The 13550-nt window shown below is 41.8% G+C and overlaps 1 non-coding gene across 1 annotated transcript; it reads left to right on the forward strand.

Moving 5' to 3' along the window:
• The first annotated feature begins 8793 nt into the window (after positions 1-8793).
• On the forward strand, positions 8794-8900 carry LOC136207753 (small nucleolar RNA R71). Its single transcript, XR_010676879.1, has one exon. It is a non-coding gene; the product is annotated as a small nucleolar RNA R71 (small nucleolar RNA).
• Positions 8901-13550: the final 4650 nt, after the last annotated feature.

Here is a 13550-nt window from a genome sequence, read left to right on the forward strand (position 1 = left end):
TATAAACGAAGAAGTTTATGTTAGTCAGCTTCCAGGGTTTGAAGATCCAAAATTTCCAAACCACGTTTATAAACTCAAAAAGGCTCTATATGGCCCGAAACAAGCACCGCGTGCTTGGTACGAAAGGTTGACCAGTTTCCTACTGACCAGGAACTATGTCAGAGGTAAAGCTGACACAACCTTATTCATTAAGAAAAAGGGTAAAGATACCCTGTTGGCACAAATATACGTAGATGATATTATCTTTGGTGCTACTAACGAATCTATGTGCAAGGAGTTTAGCAATCAGATGCAAACTGAGTTTGAGATATCAATGATGGGAGAGCTCAACTTGTTCCTTGGACTTCAAATCAAACAAGGTAAGAATGGAATCTTCATTACTCAGACCAAGTATGCCAAAGAAATATTGAAGAAATTCGATATGGAAGGGTGTAAGCCAATATCTACCTGTTGTCCTAAGATGAGACTCTAGCAAGTGCACTAGATACAAGTAATAAAGTGATAAGTTAAGTATCGTCTCCACAGGGATTGAGATTCAAATGTATATCAGAAATTGTTGCTAAACAGCGTGTGTGTGTCAAACAAGCTTTCTTCTTTTTAAGTTGATTGTGTGATGTTGGTTTCGTAAGATGTAAGAGGGCTGATGCAGTAAGAAATAAGACAACTTGGTAATGATTTAGAAAATAGAACAGGCTCGACACTGTCGAACAGGTGTGCAAAGCCTTACAACATTCCAATGAATACAAGATAATGCCAATGAAGCCAAAGTATCAGTTTTGACGTGAGCTTGAGTCAACTGTCGTGTGTTCTCAAGCTCCTAAGAGTTACTAGAACCTTTAGCGTCCTAAATATACGTTCTTTCTTGCATTAAGAACAAAACTGCATTTCTAATTAAGAAAACCCATGACACAACCATCTAACTGGTCAGCTTCGAGGTTGGGAGATTAATAGAGATATCAGTGTAGATGTAAGCAGTGTCCTATCATCCATCTAACACATGCATAAATGCCGAAGCATGAAAGTTAAATCCTCATCAATCAAAGCATTGACAAAATACTAATATTCATTAAAACGATGTAAAACTTACATTACCGGCTCGGTCTGGCCGTGCCCATTCAAAATAGATTACTCACTCATATTGAGCAAAGAGTAATCTGAAGTTCTTGAAACGTTGAGAGACTCCATTAGAGCTCTTTTTACAGACAACTATTCTACTTCTTAAAATTAATAAAAGTTCCGAACTCCCTATCTCTCATTTGCTACGTCTATTTAAAGGAGAAAGACAGGGGCAAAAATGGTACAACCTTCGTACCTTACCATAAAATAAGTCAACTAAAAACTAAGACAAAATAACTAAAATGATTAAAGATCATTTGACCCTTGAACACTCAAGGGGTTGATATTTCATGTCATCATGCTTCTTTCGATAATGCCGCCTCTGCACTTCTCCATCTGCTGCTCTGTCTCTGCCACCTCTGATCTGTCGCTGTCCGTCATTGGATAATCCGGCGTTTGACCGCTGGACATAATATAGGCTCCACTCCTCTTTGGCCGTAGCAAAACAAACTGTTTCCAGCGAGTTTAGCATTTATCTTTACTAATCTGCATAAAGACACAAATCAGTCCTTATTCTTTGCCCTATAGCATAAATAACACCAAAATCCCTTGAAATTATTAAGTTAAACGTAGTCAATTTCATGCCTAACAAATACCCCCAAATTGAACCTTTGCTTGTCCTCAAGCAACAAATTGTAAGAAGGAATCAGAAGAAGAGTTAGGAATGAAATTTGTTCAGAGAGTGAGGAAGGGAAAACAAAGATTGTTTTGTGTAATAAGGAAATGAACAGATGCACGCTCAGATTTCATTGACGAATTAACGCTTGTTGTAAACATTGTGACCTTTTTGCTCAAGACTTTCCTTAAATCTTAAAATTTAGACTTCCTCCTTCACAAAGAGCTACCTACTTGCCAGACATGCCTCACTAAGGAATGGAATAATTCACTCACTCTCGTATGGCATTTACTTACCACAGGAAAAAGAATGCGATTTCACTCCTCACCTCAGACACCACACCCTTAGGGTGCGAGTTTGCCTATCGGTCCCGAATCTAAGGGTCAAAGTTCCTCTAGACATAGTCCAAAGGACTTTATAACGGTTGTAATGTAAGGCTTAGGTTCAGGTTTGACAGTGAAAGGCTATTTCAGTGTATGAACTCTGTCTTTTTGCGATTTATTTAGCCTACACAGCCTACATTGATTACTTTTATTCCCTCATTTAGCATATACACAACCTGTTTCCTCATGGCCCAGTACTCTTTTTATCATTTTTGAACAGTCATTCAGGTTCCGCCCTCCCCACATTATATTTCCGAGTTCTTTCAGTCTTTTTCTAAGCAATGTTTGCTCAATCGCTTATTTCTGTATAACTTAAGCACGTGATTCTATTTTAAAACGATTGGCTTTTCGAAGCATAAGACAGAATTCGGGGTGCTTTAGAGTTTTAAGTGAAGGGAGAGGGCTTATCATTCGTGGTTCTTCAGAAAAAAATCAGGTCATGGCTCGACTTGGCTATCCTAATCATTGGAGTGCATAGCACAGGTGCCTTTTGTGTAGCGGAGAGGGTAACTAAATGCCTTTTTCCTCCTATGAAAGTCAGAACTAATCACCATATCAACAGGGCACCAAGGCAAATTCTCCCTAAAGATAGTGAGCGCTGGCCCACTCAGAAAAGAAACGATGCATACCATAGATGCTTCCTTAGGCTCAAATTCTCACTATATTTGGGGAAATGCAGTAAGGCAAGGGTTACTAATTTTGAAAGAGGAATTAAAAATTTAAAAAATTTTGGAACTTCCTGATTTAGGGACACAAAATGCAAACAAGCAAGTAATACTAAACTACTACATCAAAACATGCACAGTCTGTTCTTTGATTCCCGCCGAACACAAAAAAATTTACTAGACGGTGAATAAATAGGCAGAAGAGAAAATGAACACAATTATCACAATAAGTACTGAGGATATATGCAACAGAGATTCTCAAGGGATATTTGTTCTACATCAAATTACTAATTAAACAAACAAAATTTAAAACATTTATCATTCAAAGCATTTATCATGTCATGCCCGCATAAATTGTGATATACAATCCCCACCCCCAAATGAAAACCAAACATTGTCCTCAATGTTATGAACACGGCAGTAGATTATATACAAGTGAAAGGCTAGATATTCATGCAGAGCAAAACATGATAGAATAAGGGTGTTAGAGGTTAACAGATGCTAGGACAGCGACAATTTGGACAGATCAGGCGGGTTGGGAAAGAGAGGAGTTAACCTCTCTATCCACAGTGGCAGGAATGCCATCCTCTTTCGAGGGCGTACCAGCATTAGCATTAACATGAGCACTAGCAGGCGTTTCAGGCACTTTTCTTACCGGACTTTTTTCAGAAAAAACCAGAAGGACTTTCCTTTCCATGCTCCTCAATACAAATAGTCTTGAGCATATCGATCGACCCCTATTGAGACTCATAGTTCTGCTCTAAGGCGAATATTCTTTCGCGGTTTTCCAGACTCTGGGCAAACAGGGCGTTGAATCGATCCATTATATCCTCGCTGGAAAGCTTTGCACACTTCTTATAAAAGTCCAGGTCCTTTGGCTTCTCAACTTGTTCAGAATCAGAGGAGACGGACACAGTTGGTTCGTTTTTCCTTTTTCGGCTTGCTGTCTGCCTAGATGTAACAAAGTCGAACATCCATACCCATTTTCCGTTCACCACTTTTCCGAACAGCATCTTCTGTAGGTTTGAGAGATCAATCGGATCCGGGTGATTCACAATCGTGAGACGAGAGTGGTCTTCGGGTTTAAAGACTCCGATCGATTCAGCAATCCTGGTGACGATGCTCCCATAACAGATGAGGGAAGAGTTCTTCTTGCTGAAAGCGCTGATGTATTCTCCGAACCAGTAGCCTAGATTCATTCTCGGTCCAACTGCCATACTCCACAAGGCGGTGAGATCTGCATGTGGCATGGTGGCTTGATTTTCTCGGGCAAATATTGTGCCGGAAATTAGCTTGTGCAAATAGCGAACTGCATAGTCGTCAACATTGGAGGCCTTAGACACGCTACCGTCATAGTATTTCTGTCCCAAAATTGACTCCCAGAAAGCCAAAGGGTCAAATACATCTGGCGTCTTGGTGAATGCTTCTTTGTAGCTTTCTGATTCAAGGTCATCGTCATCGGTAGCACCTAACATCTGATTGAATAGGTTGAGCGACGGCCGCTGGGAGTGACCCATGAGTCGAAAGCTGAACTTTCCCTCTTCCTCAGGATCGGTGATCTCCACGTTGTGCTTAAAAGTGGCCAAGAACTCGAGTGTCAGATCTCGATAGGTAGGTTCCTTCATTTCAAAGAAGCATTCAAAGTGTCCTGCCTTCATGAGAACGCGCACACGATCCTCAAGCTTTAGCCGCCTTAGGGTTTCCCAACAAACAGTTCGGATGGGTCCGAACTCAAGCTTTGCTAGCTCTTCATAATAAGCCTGTACCATTGCGTCTTTGAATTGGGACAGTTTCTTCACCAGTTTCTCGTCTGGAACAAAAGCTACAGTGCTCGGCTCAGCCATCTTCGCTTTTTTCTTTCTTGGATGATCCCTCAACTTTCACGTGTTTTCCTGAACCACGAGTTCTCATGTCGTTCTCTATTTTAAGTAAGGTTTGCCAGTGGTACAGGGCACAGAGCATGAATTGCTTCTGTGAAACAAACTATCAAAGAAAAGAAAAAAATATGGTGAACGACTGACTGTAATGAGATAGAGCTTCTTTAAGTAGGAGAAACAGATACGTCCTCTTGTCAATTTGTCATTATTAGGTCGATTCAGAGTATGCCACCTGGACAGATTGGCAGAAAGGCGCGTATTTTCGAATTGGAACTAGGGGCGACGAACGGTCATGATTTTAATTTAGAGTTTATTTCACCCTATCCGTTTGATCTTATCGAGGAAAAACAGGCGGTATGAGTGCCTATGGGTATAGGAGTGGACGTGTCCACCTACCGCCCAATTTTCCCAATAGACTGCTCCCCTACGGAACAGCTACATTTGTAAAACTACACCTTTAGGAAAAGGTTTGAGTTTTACCATTGTGCCTGTTCAAGAGATACCTATTACGAATCACAGTTCTTTGTTTAATGAACCTACCATGCTTGACACTAATTAACTAAATTAAAGTAATTAAAATGCAAAATTACTCGTGCTACAATTGGTGTTTGTAGCGAACACCCTTTTTGTGCTTTTACTGGCTTGGGGGTCCTGGAAATGAACGGTGTCAATCTTCTTTGTGTGATCGTTCTCTAAATATGGCTTTAATCTCTGCCCGTTCACTTTGAAAGGTTCCTGACCTTCCCTGCCAATCTCAACCGCTCCATGACTAAACACCTTGTGCACCGTATAAGGTCCCGTCCATCTTGACTTTAGCTTCCCAGGAAACAACCTGAGTCTTGAGTTGTACAGGAGGACTCTCTGACCTTTGTGGAACGTTTTTGTCTGGAGTTTTCCATCATGCCACAACTTAGTCTTGTTTTTGTAATTCACGGCATTCTCATATGAGAACAACCTGAACTCTTCCATGTCGCAGAGTTGAAGTCTTCTCTGATCTCCAACAGCCTGTTGCTCAAAATTTAAGAAAGTTAATGCCCAGAAGGCCCTGTGTTCCATTTCAACAGGAAGGTGACAAGATTTTCCGTATAATAATTTAAACGGAGACATTCCAATTGGTGTTTTATAGGCAGTCCTATATGCCCAAAGAGCATCGTCAAGCTTGTTCGCCCAATCTCTCCTAGAATTGCCAACAGTTTTTTCTAAAATTCTTTTGATTTCACGATTGGAAATCTCTACCTGTCCACTTGTTTGTGGATGGTAAGGCGTGGCAATTCTGTGAGAGACTCCAAGCTTTCCCATCAGCTTCTCGAATTTGGCATTGCAAAAGTGGGTTCCTTGGTCACTAATGATTGCTCATGGGACACCGAATCTGGCAAACAGCCTGTTCAGGAATTTTACTACCACACGGGCGTCATTGGTGGGACTAGCCATTGCTTCGACCCACTTGCTCACATAATCTACAGCCACTAAGATGTATTTATTTCCTAAGGATGTAGGGAATGGTCCCATAAAATCTATGCCCCAGATGTCAAAAATTTTGCACACAACTATGTTGTTGAGGGGCATAGCATTCCGAGCCGAGATGTTGCCTGTTCGCTGGCACTCATTACAAGTGCTAACGAACAGATGGGCATCTTTAAAAAGTGTTGGCCAGAAAAAACCTGATTGAAGAACCTTCGCCGCAGTTCTGCTAGCGCTATGGTGTCCTCCGGCTTCACGGTCATGACAGTTGCTTAGTGTATCCTGAGTAACCATCGAGAAAGCAGTAGAAAGCATATCCTGCTAACCGCTCCAGCATCTGATCAATGAAGGGCAAAGGAAAATGATCCTTCCTCGTGGCTTCATTGAGCTTTCTGTAATCAACGCAAACTCTCCACCCTGTAATCGTTCTTGTGGGTACTAACTCGTCTTTCTCATTGAGGACTACTGTTGTTCCTCCCTTCTTTGGCACAACGTGAACAGGGCTTGTCCACACACTATCAGATATTAGGTAAATAATGCCAGCATCGAGAAGCTTGATCACTTCTTTTCTCACAAATTCCTTCATGTGGGGATTCAGCCTTCGTTGCGGTTGAACAGTTGGTGTGTGCTCTTTTTCCATCAGGATTCTGTGAACACAAACTGCCGGACTAATTCCTGTTATGTCATCAATTTTCCATGCGATTGCACTCTTGTTTCTTCGCAAGACCGCCATGAGTTGCGCCTTTTGATCAGGAGTTAACTTTGAGGATATGATGACCGGACTTCCGCTGGGTGGTTCCAGGAATGCATACTCGAGGTGTGCAGGCAACGGTTTTAATTCCGGTTTAGTCACTGGCACAGTCGGTATCTCCGGTGGTTCTTGATGAGTAGGAACAGTAGGATCGAAAGGAGGTGCCGGTAAGCTGGTTTCAATGGAACAGCCTGTTTCTTCGCATATGTTCACCTCTTCTCCCAATAAAGTTTCTAAAGTGTTCTGTTCCTGCAAAGTAGAAAGACTTTGAAAATCATCCAAGAAACAGCATGTGTCATCATTATTATTTGCACGTCTCATTGCCTCGTTCATCTTAAAAATGACTTCTTCCCCATTAATTCTTAAAAATAATTGTCCCTCACCTACGTCTATCAATGCCTTTCCCGTGGCTAAGAATGGTCTACCTAGGATGATAGGAACATGCAAGTCTTCATCTATGTCCATTATAATGAAATCAACGGGCAAAATAAATTTCCCTACTTTGACTAGCACATCTTCCACAACCCCCCTAGGATAGCATACTGAACGATCAGCTAATTGAATAGACATGCGAGTAGGTTGGGGTTCTCCTAATCCAAGTTTTGCATATACAGAGTATGGCATGAGGTTTATGCTAGCTCCTAGATCACATAGTGCATTTTCAATATTTAGCTTTCCAATTGAACAAGGAATCGAAAAACTCCCTGGATCTTTTAGCTTCTTGGGCAGTTGCTGCTTGTTTTGGAGTATTGACGAACAATCTCTGTTGAGTTGTATCATGCAAATGTTCTCCAGTTTCTTTTTGTTCGATAGGATGTCTTTGAGGAATTTGGCGTATGTCGGCATCTGTGCCAGTGCTTCCACAAAAGGAATGTTGATGTGTAACTTCCTTAAGGTATCCAACACCTTCGAATTCTGCTCTTCCAACTTCTTGTTGATTAGACGCGTTGGATATGGCACAGGTGGGACATACGGCGGTGGTGGTTTATACGTTCTTTCCTCCTCCTCTTGATCTGGCTTACTTGCTTGGTTAGCCTTCCTTGTTTCTTCATTACTAGGAACAGCCTGTTCCTGTTCCCCTTCAGCTTCTTTGGACGTTCCTGCACACTCAGCATTCTTATCAGTCAAAACAACTGGTTGAGTTTCCTTACCAGACCTTAGGGTGATTGCCATGATGTCGCCTTTAGGATTTGGCTCTGTGTTGCTTGGCATTACTCCCTTTCCTTTTGATGTGGATGCGGCTATCTAGTGAACTTGTGTCTCCAGATTCTTGATCGACGCCTGCGTCTGTTTCATGAACTGCATCATCATTGTTTTCATATCCGGTTCAACATCTTCCTTTTGTGGCACAGGTTGCTTGTATTGCTGCTGAGGTTGCCGTTGGTACTGTCCTCCTTGCTGGTGTTGATACCTTGGCTGATCTTGATACCGTGGTTGTCCCAGCTGGTCTGGTTGGCCTGTCCATCCAAAATTTGGATGGTTCCTGGTTTCAGAGTTGTACGTGTTAGAATAACGGTTAGGCTGGTTCCTTTGATTATACCCTGCGTAGTCACATTCAGCCTGTTTGCCCTTTCCTGACTTATCTCCGGGATAATTTATGTTGAAATGAGCTCCTCCGCAAAAATCACAAATGTCATTGAATGGAGGTTCATTGTGTATCGAAGACACATTTATCTTTCCCAGTTGTCGAGCAAGCTGTTCTACCTGACTTGTTAGTTTCGACACAACATCATCATTTCCCATCTTCTTCCCTTCACTTCTAGCTGAGTGCCAGTTGTAACTTGTGCTGACTACCTTCTCAATAACGTCATACAAAGCCTGCGGTTCAAGATCTTCTGGATTACCGTTAGCAATGGATTCGATTTGAATTTTGTAAATGTTGGTCACACCATTGTAGAAATTTTGCACTTGCATCCACATAGGGATACCATGATTTGGGACTCTCCTCAACAACTCTTTATATCTCTCCCATGCTTCTGCCAGTGACTCATCCTCTTCTTGTATGAACCGAGACACTTCATTTCTCAGCTTGATGGCTTGTCGGGGTGGAAAATATTTCATCAGAAAAGCTCGCGCCATCTCTTCCCAACTTGTGATTGTTCCTGGCTGTAAATTTCTTAGCCAGTTCTTCGCTTTATCCCTCAGGGAAAAAGGAAACAGCTTCAATCTGATCACATCGTCAGAAACACCTCTGTTCGATCTGAATGTGTTGCACAACGTGATGAATTCTTGAATATGCCCATTTCGATCTTCAGATTGAAACCCATTAAATTGTATGGAGGCTTGGATCATCTGTATCATGGACCCCTTCACTTCGAACATGTTGTTCCCCTCGTTGGGTAACACGATACATGATGAATGTCCCTCTGTGGTTGGCCTCGAATAATCTCTGATTCGCATAACAGGAGGGTTGTTATTCTCTCCTTCTTCTTCTTGGTTTGGTTGAACTGGTTGTTCGGGTGGTACCCTTGCAGCCATTCTTCTTTCTCGTTGTCTTTCTCTCTGTCTAGCACGTCGAGCTCCCACTCTGTTTTGTCTACATGTTCTCTCTAACTCGAGATCGATAGGAAAAACATGAGGTCCAGTTCTACGCATAAACAGGTTAAGAACTTCTTTGTTTCTTGCACGCCTAAGCAAACGGATTAAAAACACCCTGTTTCACAGAAATTTCAGATAGATTTGTTGCTTTCAATCCCCGGCAACGGCGCCAAAAACTTGTTGTCCTAAGATGAGACTCTAGCAAGTGCACTAGATACAAGTAATAAAGTGATAAGTTAAGTATCGTCTCCACAGGGATTGAGATTCAAATGTATATCAGAAATTGTTGCTAAACAACGTGTGTGTGTCAAACAAGCTTTCTTCTTTTTAAGTTGATTGTGTGATGTTGGTTTCGTAAGATGTAAGAGGGCTGATGCAGTAAGAAATAAGACAACTTGGTAATGATTTAGAAAATAGAACAGGCTCGACACTGTCGAACAGGTGTGCAAAGCCTTACAACATTCCAATGAATATAAGATAATGCCAATGAAGCCAAAGTATCAGTTTTGACGTGAGCTTGAGTCAACTGTCGTGTGTTCTCAAGCTCCTAAGAGTTACTAGAACCTTTAGCATCCTAAAGATACGTTCTTTCTTGCATTAAGAACAAAACTGCATTTCTAATTAAGAAAACCCATGACACAACCATCTAACTGGTCAACTTCGAGGTTGGGAGATTAATAGAGATATCAATGTAGATGTAAGCAGTGTCCTATCATCCATCTAACACATGCATAAATGCCGAAGCATGAAAGTTAAATCCTCATCAATCACAGCATTGACAAAATACTAATATTCATTAAAACGATGTAAAACTTACATTACCGGCTCGGCCTGGCCGTGCCCATTCAAAATAGATTACTCACTCATATTGAGCAAAGAGTAATATGAAGTTCTTGAAACGTTGAGAGACTCCATTAGAGCTCTTTTTACAGACAACTATTCTACTTCTTAAAATTAATAAAAGTTCCGAACTCCCTATCTCTCCTTTGCTACATCTATTTAAAGGAGAAAGACAGGGGCAAAAATGGTACAACCTTCGTACCTTACCATAAAATAAGTCAACTAAAAACTAAGACAAAATAACTAAAATGATTAAAGATCGTTTGACCCTTGAACACTCAAGGGGTTGATATTTCATGTCATCATGCTTCTTTCGATAATGCCGCCTCTGCACTTCTCCACCTGCTGCTCTGTCTCTGCCACCTCTGATCTGTCGATGTCCGTCATTGGATAATCCGGCGTTTGACCGCTGGACATAATATAGGCTCCACTCCTCTTTGGCCGTAGCAAAACAAACTGTTTCCAGCGAGTTTAGCATTTATCTTTACTAATCTGCATAAAGACACAAATCAGTCCTTATTCTTTACCCTATAGCATAAATAACACCCAAATCCCTTGAAATTATTAAGTTAAACGTAGTCAATTTCATGCCTAACACTACCCCAATGGGTACTGACATTGTGCTTTGCGCTGATGAGAAAGGTAAGTCAGTAGACAACAAGTTATATCGAGGTATGATTGGCTCTCTACTCTATCTAACTGCTAGTAGGCCAGACATTCAATACTCAGTATGTTACTGTGCGAGATATCAAGCTGACCCTAGGGAATCTCACTATATAGCTGTGAAAAGAATTTTTAGATATTTGCAGAGCTCAGTTAATGAAGGTTTATGGTATCCAAACACAAATGACTTCACACTCATTGGATACACTGACGCTGACTATGGACGAGACAAGCTGGAGCATAAAATCACCTCAGGAGGATGTCACTTCCTTGGAAGCTGTCTAGTGTCTTGGTTCAGTAAGAAGCAATCATCAGTGGCCCTGTCAACAACTGAAGCTGAGTACATTGCTGCTGGAAGCTGTGTGGCACAAGTCATATGGATTAAGCAATAGCTGGAGGATTATGGAGTACAAACAAAAACAATCGAAGTCAAATGCGACAACAAGAGTGCCATTGACTTATCCAAAAATCCAATCCAACACAGCAGGATGAAGCATGTCAGCATTAGGCATCACTTCATCAGAGACCATGTACTCAAGGGTGAGATCAAGCTGACCTATGTTCCAACAGATGAACAACTTGTGGATATCTTTACGAAGCCCTTGGCTCGTGAGCAGTTTAACATACTAAGGGAAGCTATCGGTATGTCTAATCCTCTTCAATAAGTTTTCTGCGCTAAATGAATGTTGAGTGATTATAATATGCCGAGTGAGTATTGCTTAATGAGTAACTGTCGTATGCTGGGCTAATATGAATGATATAAAATCACCTTATGCTGAGTAGACATACATATTGAGTGATTACTATGTGCTGAGTTACTAAGCATGCTAAAATCCCTTCTATGCAAAACTGAGCACTCAGAACTTCAAAACGTTTAGTATTCTAGATACTGAGTAAAGCCACTTGCACAATTAATGCTAGCACGCGCATTTAAGTAGCCACCTAGGATGACGTAAGCGCAATAATTAGAAAACCATGCGCCGAATGTGTCATTAATGCCAGAGATAACTGTCGATTGATCAACTCGAGGTGAAACCGCCATTCCGACCTATCAGATCAACTCAAAATGACTATAAATAGTGGACGATTTCCCACTAACTTCTCTTTACACTTGAAATCTTTGGCATTCGATTTCTCTCTCTCTCTAAATTCCCAAAGCTTTTATACTTCTCTAAATTCTCAAGAACACCATGTCTAGCGATTCCCAGAACAATTCCGGCAAAGAATACGACGACAATCGCTCCGACATCAATCCTCCATCTCCTGTTGAGCAGGAATATCCGGAGACCTCCACTGAGTCTCAGGGAGAAACCCATGATCACCATGACAAATCTGTTCCCGAGGTCAGCATGCCTCGTAAAAACCCTAAAGCTGACCAAGCAAATCCATCGAAAAAGAATAAGGAGAAAACTAAGGAAAGGACGTTCCTTCCAGTCTACAAAAACGTCAAAAATCTTAAAGTCTTCTGTTCCCGTTGGTTCTCCAAAGGATTCGTAGAAGCTGAGAAACCCTTCTGCGAGTGGATCTCCAAAAATGGCTGGACCGACCTCTTCTCTCTCCCCGGTACCACTTACCCATAGTTGGTAAGATTTTTTTCCACAAATCTAAGGGTTGCCGACGATGATGTTGACCATTTAGTCACCAAGGTCAAAAACAAGGACATCACCATCACTCCATCCTATCTTGCAAAATTGATAAAGTTGAAGGCAAAACGATCAGAACTCAGGTGCACGAATGACTACCTGCGCATTGATTACCTTGTTGAGTTCTGTAAACCAAAGAACCACAAAGGAGAAATTGACAGTACCTGCATGGGTCAGGCTCAGAAAATGGCCCACTATATTCTAACCAACTTCCTGTTCCCCAAGATCAACGCCTCCTCCTCAGCTTCCAATTTTGAGCAGTGTTTTATCTGGCACATGCTGAACTACAAGCCGCTCAACATGCCCGTCTTTCTCATCGGCACTTTCCAACGCAGTACCGGGACCCTCAGAATGGGTTCTCTCATCACAAAGATACTTCAGGATCACCAGGTGAGCTTAATAGAAGAAATTGAGATTTTGGGTACGGAAATCACCGCAGCAGTGTTGTTCGGCTTAGCCTACTACCAACCTATAAAACCTAAGAAAGGAAAGGGGACTATGGTTGAAGAAGAACCCGCTAAGGAAGATATGGAAGGGGATAATATGGTTGAAGGGGATAATATGGTTGAAGGAGCACAGGATGAGCTGACCAAGAAAAGGAAGAAAGTTGTGGTTGAAAAGGAACCCGCTGAGCGCACTAGGCAGGACAAAAAGAGGAAAGCTGACAAAGCCTCTACCAAAGACATTAACACAGCTCCGAAGAAGCTTAGGATAGTGTCCAGTGCAAAGAAAGCTGCTCTTGCTGAGCAAGCTCAAGGGGAACCTAAGACGGAGGAGAAACAGAAAAGGCAAGTTGAGCCTGAGGAAGAAAGTGAGGAAACACCTGATCAGCCTCTGAAGAGGAAGAAAACCTCTGGGTTAAAGCCGATCAATGCTAACCCACTTGACTTTGTGATTACCAATGAATCTCACTTCGTGCGAAGGCAAGAAATCGATCTGGAAAAGACTCCATGTGATCAGGAGGATGAACAGGGCGGCATTGAGGGTCAGCCTCAAG

Source organism: Euphorbia lathyris, chromosome 9 (genome assembly GCF_963576675.1).
Source record: "Euphorbia lathyris chromosome 9, ddEupLath1.1, whole genome shotgun sequence".
Classification (NCBI taxonomy): domain Eukaryota; kingdom Viridiplantae; phylum Streptophyta; class Magnoliopsida; order Malpighiales; family Euphorbiaceae; genus Euphorbia; species Euphorbia lathyris.